Here is a 22,220-nt window from a genome sequence, read left to right as displayed (position 1 = left end):
CCATACAGCCCCCTCTGTAGATAGCGCCATACAGCCCCCTCTGTAGATAACACCATACAGCCCCCCTGTAGATAACGGTATACAGCCCCCCTGTAGATAACGCCATACAGCCCCCTCTGTAGATAACGCCATACAGCCCCCTGTAGATAACGCCATACAGCCCCCCTGTAGATAATGCCATACAGTCCCCTCTGTAGATAACACTATACAGCCCCCTCTGTATATAGCGCCATACAGCCCCCTGTGTAGATAACGCCATACAGCCCCCTCTGTAGATAACGCCATACAGCCCCCTCTGTAGATAGCGCCATACAGCCCCCTCTGTAGATAACACCATACAGCCCCCTCTGTAGATAACGCCATACAGCCCCCTCTGTAGATAATGCCATACAGCCCCCCTGTAGATAACGCCATACAGCCCCCTGTAGATAACGCCATACAGCCCCCTCTGTAGAGAACTCCATACAGCCCCCTCTGTAGATAACGCCATACAGCCCCTTGTAGATAATGCCATACAGCCCCCTCTGTAGATAACGCCATACAGCCCCCTCTGTAGATAACGCCATACAGCCCCCTCTGTAGAGAACGCCATACAGCCCCCTCTGTAGATAACGCCATACAGCCCCCTGTAGATAATGCCATACAGCCTCCCTGTAGATAACGCCATACAGCCCCCCTGTAGATAACTCCATACAGCCCCCTGTAGATAACGCCATACAGCCCCCTCTGTAGATAACGCCATACAGCCTCCTCTGTAGATAACGCCATACAGCCCCCTGTAGATAACGCCATACAGCCCCCCTGTAGATAACGCCATACAGCCCCCTCTGTAGATAACGCCATACAGCCCCCTCTGTAGATAACGCCATACAGCCCCCTCTGTAGATAACGCCATACAGCCCCCTCTGTAGAGAACGCCATACAGCCCCCTCTGTAGATAACGCCATACAGCCCCCTGTAGATAATGCCATACAGCCTCCCTGTAGATAACGCCATACAGCCCCCCTGTAGATAACACCATACAGCCCCCTGTAGATAACGCCATACAGCCCCCTCTGTAGATAACACCATACAGCCCCCTCTGTAGATAACGCCATACAGCCCCCTCTGTAGAGAACGCCATACAGCCCCCTCTGTAGATAGCGCCATACAGCCCCTTCTGTAGATAACGCCATACAGCCTCCTCTGTAGATAATGCCATACAGCCCCCTGTAGATAACGCCATACAACCCCCCTGTAGATAACGCCATACAGCCCCCTCTGTAGATAACGCCATACAGCCCCCTCTGTAGATAACGCCATACAGCCCCCTGTAGATAATGCCATACAGGCCCCTGTAGATAATGCCATACAGCCCCCTCTGTAGATAACGCTATACAGCCCGCTCTGTAGATAGCGCCATACAGCCCCCTCTGTAGATAACGCCATACAGCCCCCTCTGTAGATAACGCCATACAGCCCCCTCTGTAGATAACGCCATACAGCCCCCTCTGTAGATAACGCCATACAGCCCCCTGTAGATAATGCCATACAGGCCCCTGTAGATAATTCCATACAGCCCCCTCTGTAGATAACGCTATACAGCCCGCTCTGTAGATAGCGCCATACAGCCCCCTCTGTAGATAACGCCATACAGCCCCTCTGTAGATAATGCCATACAGCCCCCCTGTAGATAACGCCATACAGCCCCCTCTGTAGATAACGCCATACAGCCCCCTCTGTAGATAACGCCATACAGCCCCCTCTGTAGATAACACCATACAGCCCCTCTGTAGATAACGCCATACAGCCCCCCTGTAGATAACACCATACAGCCCCCTGTAGATAACGCCATACAGCCCCCTCTGTAGAGAACGCCATACAGCCCGCTCTGTAGATAGCGCCATACAGCCCCCTGTAGATAATGCCATACAGCCCCCTCTGTAGATAACGCTATACAGCCCGCTCTGTAGATAGCGCCATACAGCCCCCTGTGTAGATAACGCCATACAGCCCCCTCTGTAGATAACGCCATACAGCCCCCTGTAGATAACGCCATACAGCCCCCCTGTAGATAACGCCATACAGCCCCCTCTGTAGATAGCGCCATACAGCCCCCTCTGTAGATAACACCATACAGCCCCCTCTGTAGATAACGCCATACAGCCCCCTCTGTAGATAATGCCATACAGCCCCCCTGTCGATAACGCCATACAGCCCCCTGTAGATAACGCCATACAGCCCCCTCTGTAGAGAACTCCATACAGCCCCCTCTGTAGATAACGCCATACAGCCCCCTGTAGATAACACCATACAGCCCCCCTGTAGATAACGCCATACAGCCCCCCTGTAGATAACACCATACAGCCCCCTGTAGATAACGCCATACAGCCCCCTCTGTAGATAACGCTATACAGCCCCCTCTGTAGATAGCGCCATACAGCCCCCTCTGTATATAACGCCATACAGCCCCCTCTGTAGAGAACTCCATACAGCCCCCTCTGTAGATAGCGCCATACAGCCCCCTCTGTAGATAACGCCATTCAGCCTCCTCTGTAGATAACGCCATACAGCCCCCTGTAGATAACGCCATACAGCCCCCCTGTAGATAACGCCATACAGCCCCCTCTGTAGATAACGCCATACAGCCCCCTCTGTAGATAACGCCATACAGCCCCCTCTGTAGAGAACGCCATACAGCCCCCTCTGTAGATAACGCCATACAGCCCCCTGTAGATAATGCCATACAGCCTCCCTGTAGATAACGCCATACAGCCCCCCTGTAGATAACACCATACAGCCCCCTGTAGATAACGCCATACAGCCCCCTCTGTAGATAGCGCCATACAGCCCCCTCTGTAGATAACGCCATACAGCCCCCTCTGTAGATAACGCCATACAGCCCCCTCTGTAGAGAACGCCATACAGCCCCCTCTGTAGATAGCGCCATACAGCCCCCTCTGTAGATAACGCCATGTAGCCTCCTCTGTAGATAATACCATACAGCCCCCTGTAGATAATGCCATACAGCCCCCCTGTAGATAACACCATACAGCCCCCTGTAGATAACGCCATACAGCCCCCCTGTAGGTAACACCATACAGCCCCCTGTAGATAACGCCATACAGCCCCCTCTGTAGATAGCGCCATACAGCCCCCTCTGTAGATAACACCATACAGCCCCCTCTGTAGATAACGCCATACAGCCCCCTCTGTAGAGAACGCCATACAGCCCCCTCTGTAGATAGCGCCATACAGCCCCCTCTGTAGATAACGCCATACAGCCTCCTCTGTAGATAATGCCATACAGCCCCCTGTAGATAACGCCATACAGCCCCCCTGTAGATAACGCCATACAGCCCCCTCTGTAGATAACGCCATACAGCCCCCTCTGTAGATAACGCCATACAGCCCCCTGTAGATAATGCCATACAGGCCCCTGTAGATAATGCCATACAGCCCCCTCTGTAGATAACGCTATACAGCCCGCTCTGTAGATAGCGGCATACAGCCCCCTCTGTAGATAACGCCATACAGCCCCCTCTGTAGATAACGCCATACAGCCCCCTCTGTAGATAACGCCATACAGCCCCCTCTGTAGATAACGCCATACAGCCCCCTGTAGATAATACCATACAGGCCCCTGTAGATAATGCCATACAGCCCCCTCTGTAGATAACGCTATACAGCCCGCTCTGTAGATAGCGCCATACAGCCTCCTGTGTAGATAACGCCATACAGCCCCCTCTGTAGATAACGCCATACAGCCCCCTGTAGATAACGCCATACAGCCCCCCTGTAGATAACGCCATACAGCCCCCTCTGTAGATAGCGCCATACAGCCCCCTCTGTAGATAACACCATACAGCCCCCTCTGTAGATAACGCCATACAGCCCCCACTGTAGATAATGCCATACAGCCCCCCTGTAGATAACGCCATACAGCCCCCTGTAGATAACGCCATACAGCCCCCTCTGTAGAGAACTCCATACAGCCCCCTCTGTAGATAACGCCATACAGCCCCCTGTAGATAATGCCATACAGCCCTCCTGTAGATAACGCCATACAGCCCCCCTGTAGATAACACCATACAGCCCCATGTAGATATCGCCATACAGCCCCCTCTGTAGATAACGCTATACTGCCCCCTCTGTAGATAGCGCCATACAGCCCCCTCTGTATATAACGCCATACAGCCCCCTCTGTAGAGAACTCCATACAGCCCCCTCTGTAGATAGCGCCATACAGCCCCCTCTGTAGATAACGCCATACAGCCTCCTCTGTAGATAACGCCATACAGCCCCCTGTAGATAACGCCATACAGCCCCCCTGTAGATAACGCCATACAGCCCCCTCTGTAGATAACGCCATACAGCCCCCTCTGTAGATAACGCCATACAGCCCCCTCTGTAGAGAACGCCATACAGCCCCCTCTGTAGATAACGCCATACAGCCCCCTGTAGATAATGCCATACAGCCTCCCTGTAGATAACGCCATACAGCCCCCCTGTAGATAACACCATACAGCCCCCTGTAGATAACGCCATACAGCCCCCTCTGTAGATAGCGGCATACAGCCCCCTCTGTAGATAACGCCATACAGCCCCCTCTGTAGATAACGCCATACAGCCCCCTCTGTAGAGAACGCCATACGGCCCCCTCTGTAGATAGCGCCATACAGCCCCCTCTGTAGATAACGCCATACAGCCTCCTCTGTAGATAATACCATACAGCCCCCTGCAGATAATGCCATACAGCCCCCTCTGTAGCTAATGCCATACAGCCCCCCTGTAGATAACGCCATACAGCCCCCCTGTAGATAACATCATACAGCCTCCTCTGTAGATAACGCCATACAGCCCCCTCTGTAGATAGCGCCATACAGCCCCCTCTGTAGATAACGCCATACAGCCCCCCTGTAGATAACGCCATACAGCCCCCTGTAGATAATGCCATACAGTCCCCCCTGTAGGTAACTCTATACAGCCCCCTCTGTAGATAATGCCATACAGCCCCCTGTAGATAACGCCATACAGCCCCCCTGTAGGTAACGCTATACAGCCCCCTCTGTAGAGAACGCCATACAGCCCCCCTGTAGATAACGCCATACAGTCCCCCCTGTAGGTAACTGTATACAGCCCCCTCTGTAGAGAACGCCATACAGCCCCCCTGTAGATAACGGTATACAGCCCCCCTGTAGATAACGCCATACAGCCCCCTCTGTAGATAACGCCATACAGCCCCCTGTAGATAACGCCATACAGCCCCCCTGTAGATAATGCCATACAGTCCCCTCTGTAGATAACACTATACAGCCCCCTCTGTATATAGCGCCATACAGCCCCCTGTGTAGATAACGCCATACAGCCCCCTCTGTAGATAACGCCATACAGCCCCCTGTAGATAACGCCATACAGCCCCCCTGTAGATAACGCCATACAGCCCCCTCTGTAGATAGCGCCATACAGCCCCCTCTGTAGATAACACCATACAGCCCCCTCTGTAGATAACGCCATACAGCCCCCTCTGTAGATAATGCCATACAGCCCCCCTGTAGATAACGCCATACAGCCCCCTGTAGATAACGCCATACAGCCCCCTCTGTAGAGAACTCCATACAGCCCCCTCTGTAGATAACGCCATACAGCCCCTTGTAGATAATGCCATACAGCCCCCCTGTAGATAACGCCATACAGCCCCCCTGTAGATAACACCATACAGCCCCCTGTAGATAACGCCATACAGCCCCCTCTGTAGATAACGCTATACAGCCCCCTCTGTAGATAGCGCCATACAGCCCCCTCTGTATATAACGCCATACAGCCCCCTCTGTAGAGAACGCCATACAGCCCCCTCTGTAGATAGCGCCATACAGCCCCCTCTGTAGATAACGCCATACAGCCTCCTCTGTAGATAACGCCATACAGCCCCCTGTAGATAACGCCATACAGCCCCCCTGTAGATAACGCCATACAGCCCCCTCTGTAGATAACGGCATACAGCCCCCTCTGTAGATAACGCCATACAGCCCCCTCTGTAGATAACGCCATACAGCCCCCTCTGTAGAAAACGCCATACAGCCCCCTCTGTAGATAACGCCATACAGCCCCCTGTAGATAATGCCATACAGCCTCCCTGTAGATAACGCCATACAGCCCCCCTGTAGATAACACCATACAGCCCCCTGTAGATAACGCCATACAGCCCCCTCTGTAGATAGCGCCATACAGCCCCCTCTGTAGATAACACCATACAGCCCCCTCTGTAGATAACGCCATACAGCCCCCTCTGTAGAGAACGCCATACAGCCCCCTCTGTAGATAGCGCCATACAGCCTCCCTGTAGATAACGCCATACAGCCCCCCTGTAGATAACACCATACAGCCCCCTGTAGATAACGCCATACAGCCCCCTCTGTAGATAGCGCCATACAGCCCCCTCTGTAGATAACACCATACAGCCCCCTCTGTAGATAACGCCATACAGCCCCCTCTGTAGAGAACGCCATACAGCCCCCTCTGTAGATAGCGCCATACAGCCCCCTCTGTAGATAACGCCATACAGCCTCCTCTGTAGATAATGCCATACAGCCCCCTGTAGATAACGCCATACAGCCCCCCTGTAGATAACGCCATACAGCCCCCTCTGTAGATAACGCCATACAGCCCCCTCTGTAGATAACGCCATACAGCCCCCTGTAGATAATGCCATACAGGCCCCTGTAGATAATGCCATACAGCCCCCTCTGTAGATAACGCTATACAGCCCGCTCTGTAGATAGCGCCATACAGCCCCCTCTGTAGATAACGCCATACAGCCCCCTCTGTAGATAACGCCATACAGCCCCCTCTGTAGATAACGCCATACAGCCCCCTCTGTAGATAACGCCATACAGCCCCCTGTAGATAATTCCATACAGGCCCCTGTAGATAATGCCATACAGCCCCCTCTGTAGATAACGCTATACAGCCCGCTCTGTAGATAGCGCCATACAGCCCCCTCTGTAGATAACGCCATACAGCCCCCTCTGTAGATAACGCCATACAGCCCCTCTGTAGATAACGCCATACAGCCCCCCTGTAGATAACGCCATACAGCCCCCTCTGTAGATAACGCCATACAGCCCCCTCTGTAGATAACGCCATACAGCCCCCTCTGTAGATAACACCATACAGCCCCTCTGTAGATAACGCCATACAGCCCCCCTGTAGATAACGCCATACAGCCCCCTGTAGATAACGCCATACAGCCCCCTCTGTAGAGAACGCCATACAGCCCCCTCTGTAGATAACGCCATACAGCCCCCTCTGTAGAGAACGCCATACAGCCCCCTCTGTAGATAACGCCATACAGCCCCCTGTAGATAACGCCATACAGCCCCCTGTAGATAACGCCATACAGCCCCCTCTGTAGAGAACGCCATACAGCCCCCTCTGTAGATAACGCCATACAGCCCCCTCTGTAGAGAACGCCATACAGCCCCCTCTGTAGATAACGCCATACAGCCCCCTGTAGATAACGCCATACAGCCCCCCTATAGATAACGCCATAAAGCCCCCCTGTAGATAACACCATACAGCCCCCTCTGTAGATAGCGCCATACAGCCCCCTCTGTAGATAACGCCATACAGCCTCCTCTGTAGATAGCGCCATACAGCCCCCTGTAGATAACGCCATACAGCCCCCCTGTAGATAACGCCATACAGTCCCCTCTGTAGATAACGCCATACAGCCCCCTCTGTAGATAACGCCATACAGCCCCCTCTGTAGATAACGCCATACAGCCCCCTCTGTAGATAACGCCATACAGCCCCCTGTAGATAATGCCATACAGGCCCCTGTAGATAATGCCATACAGCCCCCTCTGTAGATAACGCTATACAGCCCGCTCTGTAGATAGCGCCATACAGCCCCCTCTGTAGATAACGCCATACAGCCCCCTCTGTAGATAACGCCATACAGCCCCCTGTAGATAACGCCATACAGCCCCCTCTGTAGATAACGCCATACAGCCCCCTGTAGATAATGCCATACAGGCCCCTGTAGATAATGCCATACAGCCCCCTCTGTAGATAACGCTATACAGCCCGCTCTGTAGATAGCGCCATACAGCCCCCTCTGTAGATAACGCCATACAGCCCCCTCTGTAGATAACGCCATACAGCCCCTCTGTAGATAACGCCATACAGCCCCCCTGTAGATAACGCCATACAGCCCCCTCTGTAGATAACGCCATACAGCCCCCTCTGTAGATAACGCCATACAGCCCCCTCTGTAGATAACACCATACAGCCCCTCTGTAGATAACGCTATACAGCCCCCCTGTAGATAACGCCATACAGCCCCCTGTAGATAACGCCATACAGCCCCCTCTGTAGAGAACGCCATACAGCCCCCTCTGTAGATAACGCCATACAGCCCCCTCTGTAGAGAACGCCATACAGCCCCCTCTGTAGATAACGCCATACAGCCCCCTGTAGATAACGCCATACAGCCCCCTGTAGATAACGCCATACAGCCCCCTCTGTAGAGAACGCCATACAGCCCCCTCTGTAGATAACGCCATACAGCCCCCTCTGTAGAGAACGCCATACAGCCCCCTCTGTAGATAACGCCATACAGCCCCCTGTAGATAACGCCATACAGCCCCCCTATAGATAACGCCATAAAGCCCCCCTGTAGATAACACCATACAGCCCCCTCTGTAGATAGCGCCATACAGCCCCCTCTGTAGATAACGCCATACAGCCTCCTCTGTAGATAGCGCCATACAGCCCCCTGTAGATAACGCCATACAGCCCCCCTGTAGATAACGCCATACAGCCCCCTCTGTAGATAACGCCATACAGCCCCCTCTGTAGATAACGCCATACAGCCCCCTCTGTAGATAACGCCATACAGCCCCCTCTGTAGATATCTACAAAGGGGGCTGTTTGGCGTTATCTACAGGGGGGGGGCTGTAAAAAAGGCACTATCTACAAGGGGAGTTGTGTGACACCCTGGGGAGGGGGGGGCACCAGTCAAAAGTTTGCTATGGGGCCCAGTCTTTCCTAGTTACGCCCCTGATTCTGTCCCTCTCAGTTTGCGACAAGTGGCGATAACTGGCACGACGATGAATAGGAGGCATCGCACAATCATCCCACAACACTTGATCAGATTTTTTTCGTTTCATGTGTCTAAAAAATATTGCTTTCAATCTGGCTTTTATGACTCTCCCACATGCCACAGATTGGAGCTAGATGCTTGAAAATTTGATCAATTGCAGATCTTAGCGACACCTTACGGTTTGCCTTTCTTGATGTTACAATTTCAATGTTGAGAAGAGTATTTTCCCTCTGTATATTTTCTATGGGAAATTACAACATACTTAATAAAAATTACATTGTCAACATTAAATTTATAGTCATTCAGAAGACATTAGTGGGAGTTTGTGGGAGGAGCCTTATAGTGTCTAATTTTCCTGTCCCTACAAAAGGACAAGGGTCAACCTCCAGTCTGTGCAATCATATTGGTTTCATGGAAGCCAAATTCCCGGTGAGACTAATTCTTATTTTCCTGGTTATCAAACTTCTATGAACATCAACATAAGTATATTTAAACTGGTTTTCATGTCACCTATTTAGTGCAGTCAGCAGTTTTGGAGGGTCAAAACTGCTGACAGACTCTTTTAAAAGATAACGTTCATTAAAAATCAAAAGAAAAACTCTTTTCCAATTATAAGAACTAGCTACAGTTTAATGAAATTGAAAATAGTGTAAGTTGCTTGAAATATTAGTACATAATTAACTCAACATTTTAATGATCGAAATAGCAAAACATTCATTTTTATAGTCACATTTTTAAAATGTATCTCTGCTTGCATGTAGCTCAAGCAAGTTCAGATGATGCTGCAGATTACCTATTCCCTGCTCTTTTATTATGTTATCAGTAACAGAATACAATTAAATAAAGTGTGGAGAATGCTCCTAATTGAATATGTTTAGCAGTAACATTGATTCTCTTTGGTAAACACAATGCCTACCATTGTATATTGAGAAAATTAGTGTTTTCATGCAACATCTTATGGTACACTGCCTAAATTCAATGAGAAATTCCCATTCAACACTCCTTAGCTTGCAGTGGATCACAATATTACCACCAACTATGGGTGTCACAGCAGTAATTTGACAAGCAATAAAAAAGAGAACAGCTATTCGGCGCAATTTTTATCGTCTGCTCCACACAATTGTATTCATTGGGCAGGAAAAAATGAAGACATACAGTTTAACTGTTATGTTTACATGCATTTTGCAATTCTTTTCAGTAAAATAAGATGCTTTTGAGAATTTAATATAACTGTTTTCTTTTTGTTAATTGATGTTTATTAAGATGTTTATTAAGATGTTCTATTGCAATAGATCTGGTTTATTACATGAACAATTGCATTGTTTTTTTTTTGTGTAATACACTTATCTATTACCATGTCATATTTGCATAGGTAAACCATTATTGTATTACATCTCAGATATCAAAGACTTTAATTACCTACTCAGTGGCCTACATAGTGTTTGGATGTACATCACATGCTAACTAAGCTGTCTGAAAGTACTGATTGGGTTTAATAGCAGGAACAGTAGCTATACGTTACAAAATAATCAGTATTTGTCACGAAAAATAGCCGACAGACTGCATAAAATAGTCTTATTCCGCACCTTTGGTGATTTTTGGAGAATAAAAGATGCTGAATGACGTCTTTAAGAACCCCAGAAATTCATCACGAGAACTACAGGTAGCTCTGGACACAGTAGATGTTCAAGTGCATGAGTCCACCATTAGAAAGGCTTCACAAATTAGATCGATGTGTTCTACTTAGAAGAAATATTTTATGTCCAGAAAAACATCAGGGCAAGACTAAAGTTTGCCAATGAACACCTAGCCAAACATAAATAACGTGCCATGGTCAGAGAAGGCAGAAATAGAGTTATTTGGCCACAGTACAAGTAGACATGTCTGGCAAAAACCAAACACAGTATTTCACCATGAGAACCTAATACTCAGTGTAAAGCATTGTGTTTGAAATGTTATGATTTGGGTCCGCTTTGCCCAATAATTTCTTTGTGCCAGGATATTACTGTTTGCCTGTCAGAAGATTGAAAGTCGGTCAATTTTTTTTTTATTATAAAATAACAATAAATCTCAACATACCACTAAATCTAACTAGGAATGACTGGAAATAAAAATAAAAAACCTTCTACAAAAATATATAGTAAAGCTGTGAATTTTTGGTTAATAAATTAAAGCAAAGTCAATTTATTATTTTGTTTTTATTATATTGCTTTTTTTTCTGGAAAATTCCATTACCTTTAACTTTATATAATGTTTCCTATGTAGCATCAGCATATTTCTTTGTCAAATACACACTTATACACTAGGGACAGTTTCATAGAAATTCAGTTACACCTCTTGCACATGACCGAGATCAGGCTTTGAAAAACGGTCCGAGTGTTGGCTGGATTTCCCGGCCCGACCACGGTACAGGTGAACGGGACTCCTGGCATCATAGACATTGTATGATGCTAGAAGTCCCTGCCTTCCTGCAGAACTGCTGTTCTGTACTGTATCATTTTGTTTGGGATTAGTAGATAGCTATCGCTTTGCTTTATTTTGGATGAATACCTGAGCCATTATATGATACTCTAAGAAGTTTATGCTTGTAGCTCCAGACTCACACATTTCTTTCTTAAAAATTATGCCTCAATAATCAAAACTGGAAAGCATTTCTTTAAGTCTTCAGCCAGTACACTCTCAGATGGTCTCATGAATGGGATTTCTTTAAAGCATACCTCAAACTATAAAAATCAGTACTATAAGCGAAGATAACAAAATTGGACATATACTGTATTTTATTAAAGAAAAATGCTTCTTTCTCCAATTATCCAACTCCTTTTCTACTAATTTATGGCTAATAGAGTGTGTGGAAAAAAAGTGAAAAAAGTTTTTAGTAGTGAATAAAAAAATAAAAAATATTAAAAGTAAAAAAAAATTACTTTTCCCCCTAAAGTATTGTAAAAAATAAAAAAGTAAACAAAATTGGTATCGCTGCATCCGTAAAAGTCTGAATGATTACAATATAGTGTTATTTAATGCACACGGTGAACACCATAAAGAATAAAAAATGTAAACCGCCAAAATCGCTGTTTTTTGGTCAACTAAGCTCTCAAACACAATGTAATAAAAAGTGATCAAAACGTTCTACATACCAAAAAATGATACCAATAAAAACTACAGCTTGTCCTGCAAAAAATAAGCCCTCACACCGCTCAATCGGTAAACAAATAAAAAAGTTATGGCTCTCAGAATGTGGCAGACAAAAATGGCGACAGCACATTGCGAACACCAATGAAACCTAAACCACTAAATATAAATAAATATGCATTACTGCTAAATCTACTTACAATAGGGAGGTTCTTAGTCGCCATTTTTTGTCTGCTGTATATTTTCAGTCACAGGTGTTCTTGCACCTGCATACACATTTTATATCATTTTGTTGGAATGTGCTGTTCAAACTTTTGTGTTGTTTATGTGATCTCAGAATGTGGCGGCACAAAACATTTTTTTTTTAACAAAGAGTTTATTATCAATAAAAGTAGTCCAATATAAAAAAAACTATATAAATTTGGTATCACCGTAATCCTATTGAGCCACAGAATATAGGTAAATTGTTGTTTTTACCGCACGGTGAAAGCAGCCAAAAAACAAATGAGGAATCACATTTTTTTCCAACTTCAGCCCGCAAAGTACATTATGTGGAACTATAAATGGTACTAAAAAAAACTACAACTCCTCCCGCAAAAAATAAGCCCTCACACCACTCTATTGAAAAAGAAAAAAGTTATGGCTCTTGGAAGTGAAAAACGAAAATGAAAAATTGTAAAAAATGGTTTCATCCCGAAGGGGTTAGTGCTCTATCTCCTAACTAATCCAATAGTCGCTATGATGCTGATGACTACAGTGTCATTTTTTTTTTCAAAAATGTTTATTATTTGCAAAGTTTTGAGCATTTTTCTAAAATATGCTAATTTGGCTATACTTGCAAAATGGGAGGTTACTCTTACTTTTCACTCTGGGCGGTGTAATAATTGTCCAATCAGCGTCATACAGTTCTCCTCTGCCCAGCAACACAGCGTGATCATATAGTAAACATCTTCCATTCCCGACTGTGTTTTTAACTGGAGATACCTCAGTTTTTTTCACAGCTAGAACTGGGATCCTTGTGCCATATGAAAGATTAGAATCTCATCTTTCTATGCCAGAACCACAGTTCTAAGTGGTCCACAGCCCAAGATATAGCTTTTTGAAGTGGAACAGGGGGAGGAAACCTCCAGCTCACCAGTCCAGCGCCTGATAGTTTTGCCTCGCTCGGATCTCCGCAACGGTCCACGGTAAACAATAGTAGGATGAAGGAAGTTGATCCAGCACTGCAGGTATGTGGTTTAAAAAGGAACGTATTCCCAATTTTATTTGTATCAAAAAGCTTTAAAATTCGATATCAGGTAAATTTGGAATCAAGGCAGTAGTGCTTCCCCTTCCCTCCAGCCTCAGTCTCTCACACTGTGTAAAGCAGCTTCATGCTGTTAGGACAGCATCAGGGGCTGTGACATAGATACACCTCAGGAGAATCGCTGGTGTTGACTCCCACTTGTCTAATATGGCCTAATTTGCATATTGAGAAAAAAGCTCATATCTTTTAAAATATTTAACGTTTTGGGAGCCAATTTTCACTTTCATTATTAGTGTGGCAGCACCTATTAGATTAACTAGGAGATTGGGCATTACTAAACTAGTGACAGATCCTCTTTAACTCACATCAATAGTGACAGGGGCATCTAAACCGTTAGAAAGTGGGGGCGGCTTTCTCTGACAGCTTATCGGCCCCTCTGCAACGCGATCACAGAGTGCCGATGGTTGACATAGCATCCTAATAAAGGCTCCCGGTCTGCCATCTTGCTGCTCCTTTTAGGTCCTGGCAGGGCTTAATGGGAGCCAATAAAAAACATAATATGATGCAATAGTTAAAGTCCCTAGGAAGACTAATAAAAAAGTAATAAACAGTTAAAGGTTGTTTTTTTTCTATACAATATTCAAAGTTTAAAAAAAGGACTGTTCTTACAGTTAGGTCCAGAATTATTTGGACAGTAACACAAGTTTTGGCATTTTAGCTGTTTACCAAAACATATTGAATATACATTTATATAATCAATATGGGTTTAAAGTGCAGACTCTCAGCTTTAATTTGAGGGTATTTACATCCTAATTTGAGGAAGGGTTTAGGAATTACAGCTCTTTAATATGTAGCTGCGTCTTTTTCAAGGGACCAATGGTAATTATACAATTATCTCAAAAGCTATTTAATGGGCTGTATGGGCTATTCTGTCGTTAATCTATCATCAATTAAGCAGGTAAAAGGTCTGGAGTTGATTCCAGGTGTGGCATTTGCATTTGGAAGCTATTGCTGTAAACACACAACATGAGGTCAAAGGAGCGCTCAATACAAGTGAAATAGACCATCGTTAGGCTGAAAAAAATGAAGAAATCCATCAGAGAGATAGCACAAATGTTAGGAGTTGCCAACAGTTTGGTACATTCTTGAAAAAAGGAGCAAATATAGAGGGTTCACCACAAGGTGCAAGCCATTAATCAGCCTCAAAAATGTAAAGGCCAGATTAGACTTTGCCAAACAACATGTAAAGAAGCCAGCCCAGTTCTGGAACAGCATTCTTTGGACAAATGAAACTAAGATCAACCTGTACCAGATGATGGGAGGAAGAAAGTATGGAGAAGGCTTGGAACGGCTCATGATCCAAAGCACACTACATCCTCTGTAAAACATGGTGGAGGCAGTGTGATGGCATGGGCATTGGGTCACTAGTGTTTATTGATGATGTGACTGAAGACAGAAGCAGCCATATGAATTCTGAAATGCTCAGGGATATACTTTCTGCTCAGATTAAACCAAATGAAGCAAGGTTGATTGGACGTCGCTTCACAGTACAGATGGACAATGACCCAAAACATACTGCGAAAGCAACCCAGGAGTTTTTAAGGTAAAGAAGTGTAATATTCTGCAATGGCCAAGTCAATCACCAGATCTCAACCCGATCGAGCATGCATTTCACTTGCTTAAGACAAACTTAAGGCAGAAAGACCCACAAACCAGCAACAACTGAGGACAGCTGCAGTAAACGCCTGGCAAAGCATCACAAAGGAGGAAACCCAGCGTTTGGTGATGTCCATGGGTTCCAGACTTCAGGCAGTCATTGCCTGCAAAGGATTCTCTACAAAGTATTAAAAAAAAAACATTTTATTTATGGTAATGTTAATTTGTCCAATTACTTTTGAGCCCCTGAAATGAGGAGGCTGTGTAGAAAAATGGTTGCAATTCCTAAACGCTTCATAGAATATTTTTGTTCAACCCATTGAATTAAACCTGAAAGTCTACACTTCTATTGCAAAATTCAAAAGACAAGGCAGCACATCCAAAATAACAGGAATTTATTCACCCACAAATGCGACCAAGCATGAGAAAGGTCCTGTTGGACTGAAACGTCACATTTGTGGGTGAATAAATTCCTGTTATTTTGGATGTGCTGCCTTGTCTTTTGAATTTTGCGATCTCCATTCATGGGACCTTGGATCAGGTTCCTGTAAGGCTTGCACCCATTATACTATATTGTATTTTTGAATCTCCGGTGCTGTGATTATTCCTTTTTCCATACACTTCAATTGCACCTCAGTTGTTTCATTTTAAATTCAATGTGGTGGCACGCAGAGCCCAAATCATCAAGATTGTGTCACTTTCCAAATAATTGTGGAGCTACCTGTATTTTCCTTCAAAAGCCATATACAAATAAATAAAAATAAACATAATTGGTATCGTTGCATCTGTAAAAGTATAAACTATTACAATATATCATTATTTAATCCGCACGGTGAATGCCGAAGAAAAAATATCCAGAACTGCTGTTTTTGGTCACCTCATCTACCACAAAAAATAGAATAAAAAGTGATCAAAATGTTGCATGTACTCTAAAATGGTAACAATATAAACTACAGCTCGTCCCACACAAAAAAAAGCCCTTAAACCACTGAATTGACGAAAAAAAAATAATTGTTGCTTTCAGAATATGGCAATACAAAACTATTTGTTTTTTCTTTGTAAAAGTAGTAAAAATAAAAAAATACAATATAAATGTGGTATCACCATAATTGTATTGACCCACTGAATAAGGTTAACATGTCAATTTTACCGCATGGTGAACAGAGTAAAAACGAAACGCAAAAATAAAAAGAGGAATCACAGTTTTTTTTTCCCATTCCACCCCACAAAGAATTTTTTCCAATTTCCTATTACATCAGATACAATAAATAATTTTGTGAAAAACTACAACTTGTCCCACAAAAAAAATTACGTATATCGACGGAAAAATAAAAAATGTGTGGCTTTTGGAAGGTAGAAGGGAAAAAACAAAAATGGAAAACTTAAAAATGGCAACTGTGTCAAAGGGTTAAAGAAGTTGTCCACTTTTTTATTAATTTATTTATAGAATGGGAAATCATACAGTTTTTTTATAATATGCATGAATTCTAAATTTTGCTCACCTACATTTTTTATTACATTGCGATAGCCTATGTCTTAGAAAAATGCATCCATGGAGTAACTGAATGGACTAAACATGGTCTCAGTCATGTGACCCATCACCCATACCTTATGTGACCACTGGCATTCAGGTAGCACTATCCAAATATTTAACAGGGGAATAATAGGTCGAGGAGCATAAATTCTATAATATTTCTACATAGAGCAACATCTCAGCATCATGTCGGGCAGTGTCTGTGTAGGAGCAACTTTTAGATTCTTCTCCCTGTCTCCTCTTTGTGTGTTGTTTTTTTTTTAATAGCTAACTATATTAACAACTTATTAACATCCTCTACAAACAGTCAGCTATTTTATTTATCATCTAGAGCACAGAGAAACAGTTATTCACCATTATTCTATACCTCCGAACCGTCCAAGATACAGCGGGACAGTCCCGCCTTCCGGGTGGTGTCCCGCTGTCCCGGTGTCAACTATATCTGGGTCCTCATGATGCAGATACAGTCGAATCCAATGCTGAAGCAAGGAACCGTCAGTTCCCTGCTTTAGCATTCACTGCGAAATGCGGCAGTGAGTTGTTTGGCACAGAGAGGCACGATGCAGTTAAATCATCGTGCCTATCTGCACTGAGCCACTCATAGCACAGACCAGAGGAGCAGAGGGATACTTTATGGCTTCAGCTAAGGGGACATTATGCTGTATGGGGGAATTTGTGTGTGAATTTTACTTTATGGGGTATCTATGGGGGCATTATACTCTATGTGGGGCATTTGTGTTGGCATTATACCTTATGGTGGCAGCTAAGGGGGCATTATACTGTATGGGGCAGATATGGGGACATTATACTGCATGAGGCGGCAGCTAAGGGGGCATTTTACTCTATGGTGCAGCTAAGGATAATTATACTATATAGGGCCAGCTAAGGGGGCATTATACTGTATGGTTGCAGCTAAGGTGACATTATACTGTATGGTGGCAGCTAAGGGGGCAATATACTGTATGCGGACAGATATTGGGACATTATACTATATGGGGCAGCTATGGGGGCATTATACTGTATGGAGGAATTTGTGTGGGCATTATACTGTATTGGGGCATCTCTGTGGGCATTATACTGTATTGGGGCAGCTATGGGGACATTATGCTGTATGGGGACAGCTATGGTGGCATTATACTGTATGGGGCAGCTATGGGGCATTTTACTGTATGGAGGAACTTCTGTGGGCATTATACTGTATGGGGCATATGTTGGCTTTATACTGTATAGGCAGATCTATGGGGGCATTATACTGTGTGGGGGCAGCTATAAGGCATTATACTGTGTGTCGGGTTCTATGGGGGCATTATACTGTGGAGAGGCACTATGGGAGCATGATACTGTTTGGGTGCTACTGTAGCATGATAGTGTGTGGGCGCAGCCAGATGTATATGGGCAGGGATTGGGTGGGGTTAGAGGTGTGGCTTAACAGGGAATATATTTGCTTTGGTTGTCCCACTTTGCAATACTTGAAAGTTGGGAGGTATGATTATTCCACAATTAGTCCTTTTCACTTTGCCAATGGATCTGTCCACTATGTTGCCCCACCCCATGTATGTCATGTAACCCTATTGCAAACTGAATGTTAGGGGTCACTTGGTGTATGTAACATATGACTGACACCATGTTAAGTGATAATTAGTTAGCCCCTGGGTGCATTACACAGGACTAATCTGTGGACTATATCATTCTACAGTGAAGAGACAGGCACCTACTATACTCTTATAACAAAACTATGTGAGCTGTATATTAGAAAACTGTAAGAATTCCTTTATTTTACAAATAAATATATAAAAATAAAAGCTGGACAACCCCTTTAACTGTTTACTCACTCATAATTCGCTCATAGAATCCTTAGTGCAAAGAGGAGACAGATTTTAAGCTTCACTGAGAGATCAGGTTACGGCTGCCCATAGAAGTCTATCGAGAGGAGAGGGAGATGAGGAAGCAGGGGACTAGTTAACAGTTTTCTATTCACTCCATAGAGAGAAGATCCATTATATAGCTGTAATGAGCAGTGTAGTTGTGAATCCAGCACTGGGGTAAGCAGCAATATGGAGGAGATTATACAGCAGTAACAAGCAGGATAGTTGTGAATTCAGCACTGGGGTGAGATAGTTAAACACTTACAGGAAGCAGCAGCAACATGGAGGCGATTATACAGCAGTAATGAGCAGTGTAGCTGTGAATCTAGCACAAGGGTGAGAGTTAACATTTACTAGGAAGCTTCAGCATCCGTGTGTGTGTCTCTCTCTATGGCCATGTTCACACAGGGCAGATACATTGTGTAAAATTACACAGCAAATCCGCCCTGGAACCCAGAGGGAATTCTGTGTGAGAAACCACACAAAATTGTGGTGCAGTTTTGCCGGTGGAATGACTGATGTGGAAAATAGTGGTTAAAAACTAAAAAAGCTTATACTTATCCCGGTCTACATAGCCATGGCGGGGCGTTGCTCTATTGTCCGTGCAGCCCTGCCTCCTGGGATGATGTTTCATCTTATGTGACCACTGCAAACTGTGACTGGCTGCAGCAATCACATGGAATGAAACGTCATCCTGGGAGGCCGGCCTCGACGGAGAAGTATAGAGAATAGGTAAGTATAAGCTTTTCAGACATAAAAATTGCAACATCTGCTAATTGAGGTAGGTTTCACCTCCCCAATGAATTCAGTACAGCTATTCAGAAGCATAAATTGACATGTTGCGGAATAAAAAATGCGTACAGCAGGTCAATTTATGAAAGTTTTTCAGCTGATTTTTTTACACAGTGTGTAATTCTGTCTCTCTGCTGCAAACTGTATTACGCTGCAGGTTTTCCACAATGAAATCTGTTGCGGAGAATCCACAGTGTTTGCTCTAGGTGTGGACATACCCTATTACTCTGCACCGACTCCCTTTTCTTGCTCCCCTTCCCCTGTCCTTAGGCTTCTTTTGGCAGCTGTTCCCTGATCTCTCATTACAGCTTAGAAACCATATCCTCTCTGCCTCAATGAATACGGATTCTATGAGTAAATTCTGAATGAGTTAACAGTTAAGGCTGTGTTCACATCTGAGTTAAAGGCTTTGTTAGGAGCGACAGACTCTGTGATGGAAACCTGTGTTCACATCTGAGTCGGAGGCTCTGTTAGGAGAAACTGACTCTGTGATGGAAACCTGATGGAATCCAATGATAGTCAATGGGTTCCGTCAGGCACTATTGGTTTCCATAATTCGACAGATCCAGCACTTTCGTTTTTCTCATTGTTCTGCTTCCATGATGGTGCAGGACAATGGAAAGCAAAACACAGACGTGAACGAAACCTAAGAAAACAGGGATGGGGAGGAGTCTGATAAGTGGAGAAAGAGGAATTTCTCCTATAAAATATAGTACAAAGTTTCTTATATTCACTTTTAATTTTCATTTATGGAAAGTTACGCTTAAAGAGTGGTATAACTGTGAAAATACCAGAGAATAAGGTTGAATTGTTAAAATATGGCTGGTAACATCTGTGGTATGTAAAATAATTGAAGGTATTCTAAGGAATGAATAGAAAAATTACATAGCAGTGAATAATCTAATAACTGATAACCAGCATGGATTCATAAGAAACAGGTTGTGCCTAACCAACATGCTCGGTTTTTATGAGGAGATAACTGCAAATCTGGATGTTGGTCATTATGCTGTTGTGATTATCTAGATTTTGAAAAAAACTTTTGATACTGTACCACACAGTATCAAAAGCTACAGAGGCAGGGACTGGAGGAAAATGTATGTATACAGGTCAGGAATTGGTTGAAGGACAGCAAACATAGATTTGTTATAAATGGCACACACTAAAAATTTGCTAAGGGTAGCAGTGGCATATTACAAGGATCTGTGTTAGGCCCAATATTTTAAAGCTTTTTATTAATGTCCTTGTGGATTGGATTGAAAGTAAAAAAAAAAAGTAAAGTGTTCGTTTTTGCTGATAATAAAAGGTGGCAGGTGAAATTTAATGTTGATAAATGTAAAGTAATGCACTTGGCCACAGTAATAGTATTAATGCATAATCATTAAATTGAATAAAAACGGATAACAGAACAAGTAAAGAACTTGGTTATTCTGGTTACAAGTAAGCTAAGCAGCAGCACTCAATGTCAATTAGCAGCTGCAAAGGCAAAAAAGATTTTAGGGTGTATAAAAAGAGATATAAAAACCTGTGATTCCAATGTAATATTACCCCTCTATAAATGCCTTGCAAGAAGTCATCTGGAATAAGGCATTTAGTTTTGGGCTTGACGTTGAAAAATGGATATAGGCAGGTGACTAGATTAATAATTGAGATAGGAGGTTTCTCTTACAATGAGATGCTAGAAAAATTGGACTTGTTCAGCTTGGAAGAAAGACGCCATACAGATGATCTTATTAACATGTATAAACATATATATATGGTCTATACAAAAAACTCTTACTGAAAGGCATTTCAGACATTAATATAGGAAAGGGTTTTTACAGTTACAGTAGTCAAACTATGGAATTCCCTACCCCACGAGGTACGTAGTAATGGCAGAGAATACCGTATGTCATCATTCAAAAAAAGATGCTTATCTATTGACAAATGACATTGAGGGTGATAATTTATTTAGCAAATTAATAATGTACGGTATAATTGATCTGGAAAAGGCTGAAGGATATGTCATTTCATATATCATATTTGAAGACATTAAACTATGAAACTCAAATTCAAAATGTAGTTAAACCCTGATTTATTATAATGATCTTAGAATCTGAGGCAGCGCAAGCTACCAGCACCTGTTCATAAGCTTAAATCTGGCAAGCAGCCATCAGCCTTAAAAACTGGCACAGTTGGTGTTGCCCACTGTCTCTGTGTCGCCAGCTTAAATGGGAATTCCCATCTTAGACATTAATGGCATATTGACAGGATGTGCCAAAAATGTCTAATAGATGCTATAAATGTCTGAGTTGGAAATAACTCTTTAAATTGGGTTTTCCCATGAGGGACATTTATGACATATCCACAGGATATGTCATAAATGTCAGATAGATGCGGGTCCCACCTCTAGGACCTGAACATATCTCTAGAACGGGGCCCCCTAAGGTGGGACTCGCATCAATCTGATATTGATGACATATCCTCTGGATATGTCATAAATGTCTCTCATGGGAAATGTCTCTCATGGGAAAACCCCTTTAAGTACGCCTTGTGACATGTTTAAGTGCAATACTGGTACAATGCTGGCTTCATGCATATAGGCAAAACTGTAGAATCGAGTTGTAAAGATACAGTCAATGCTGCACCAGTGTCATCCATTATTTCACATTTTTAGCCATTAAAAGGGTTGTCCAGCCACATTTATTTATTTTTTCAAACAGGTAACAATGCTATAAAATCACAAAATAAGTAGTATTCACCCTACCAATGGCCTGCCGCTCCTATGCTGACGTTATCCGGGTCAATAAGCTTAGAATTTTGTTGAAAATTGTGGCAAATCTGGTAAGTGTTTTATGCCTATCGCAACAGTTCTTTTTTAAAAAAAATCTCTGCAAAAGGGGAATTAATTAATAGAAGTCATAAAATTGGCCAAAA

This window comes from Rhinoderma darwinii, chromosome 2, assembly GCF_050947455.1.
Source record: "Rhinoderma darwinii isolate aRhiDar2 chromosome 2, aRhiDar2.hap1, whole genome shotgun sequence".
In the NCBI taxonomy this organism is placed as follows: domain Eukaryota; kingdom Metazoa; phylum Chordata; class Amphibia; order Anura; family Rhinodermatidae; genus Rhinoderma; species Rhinoderma darwinii.
The sequence above is the reverse complement of the archived record's forward strand: the minus strand, read 5'-3'. Positions refer to the sequence as shown.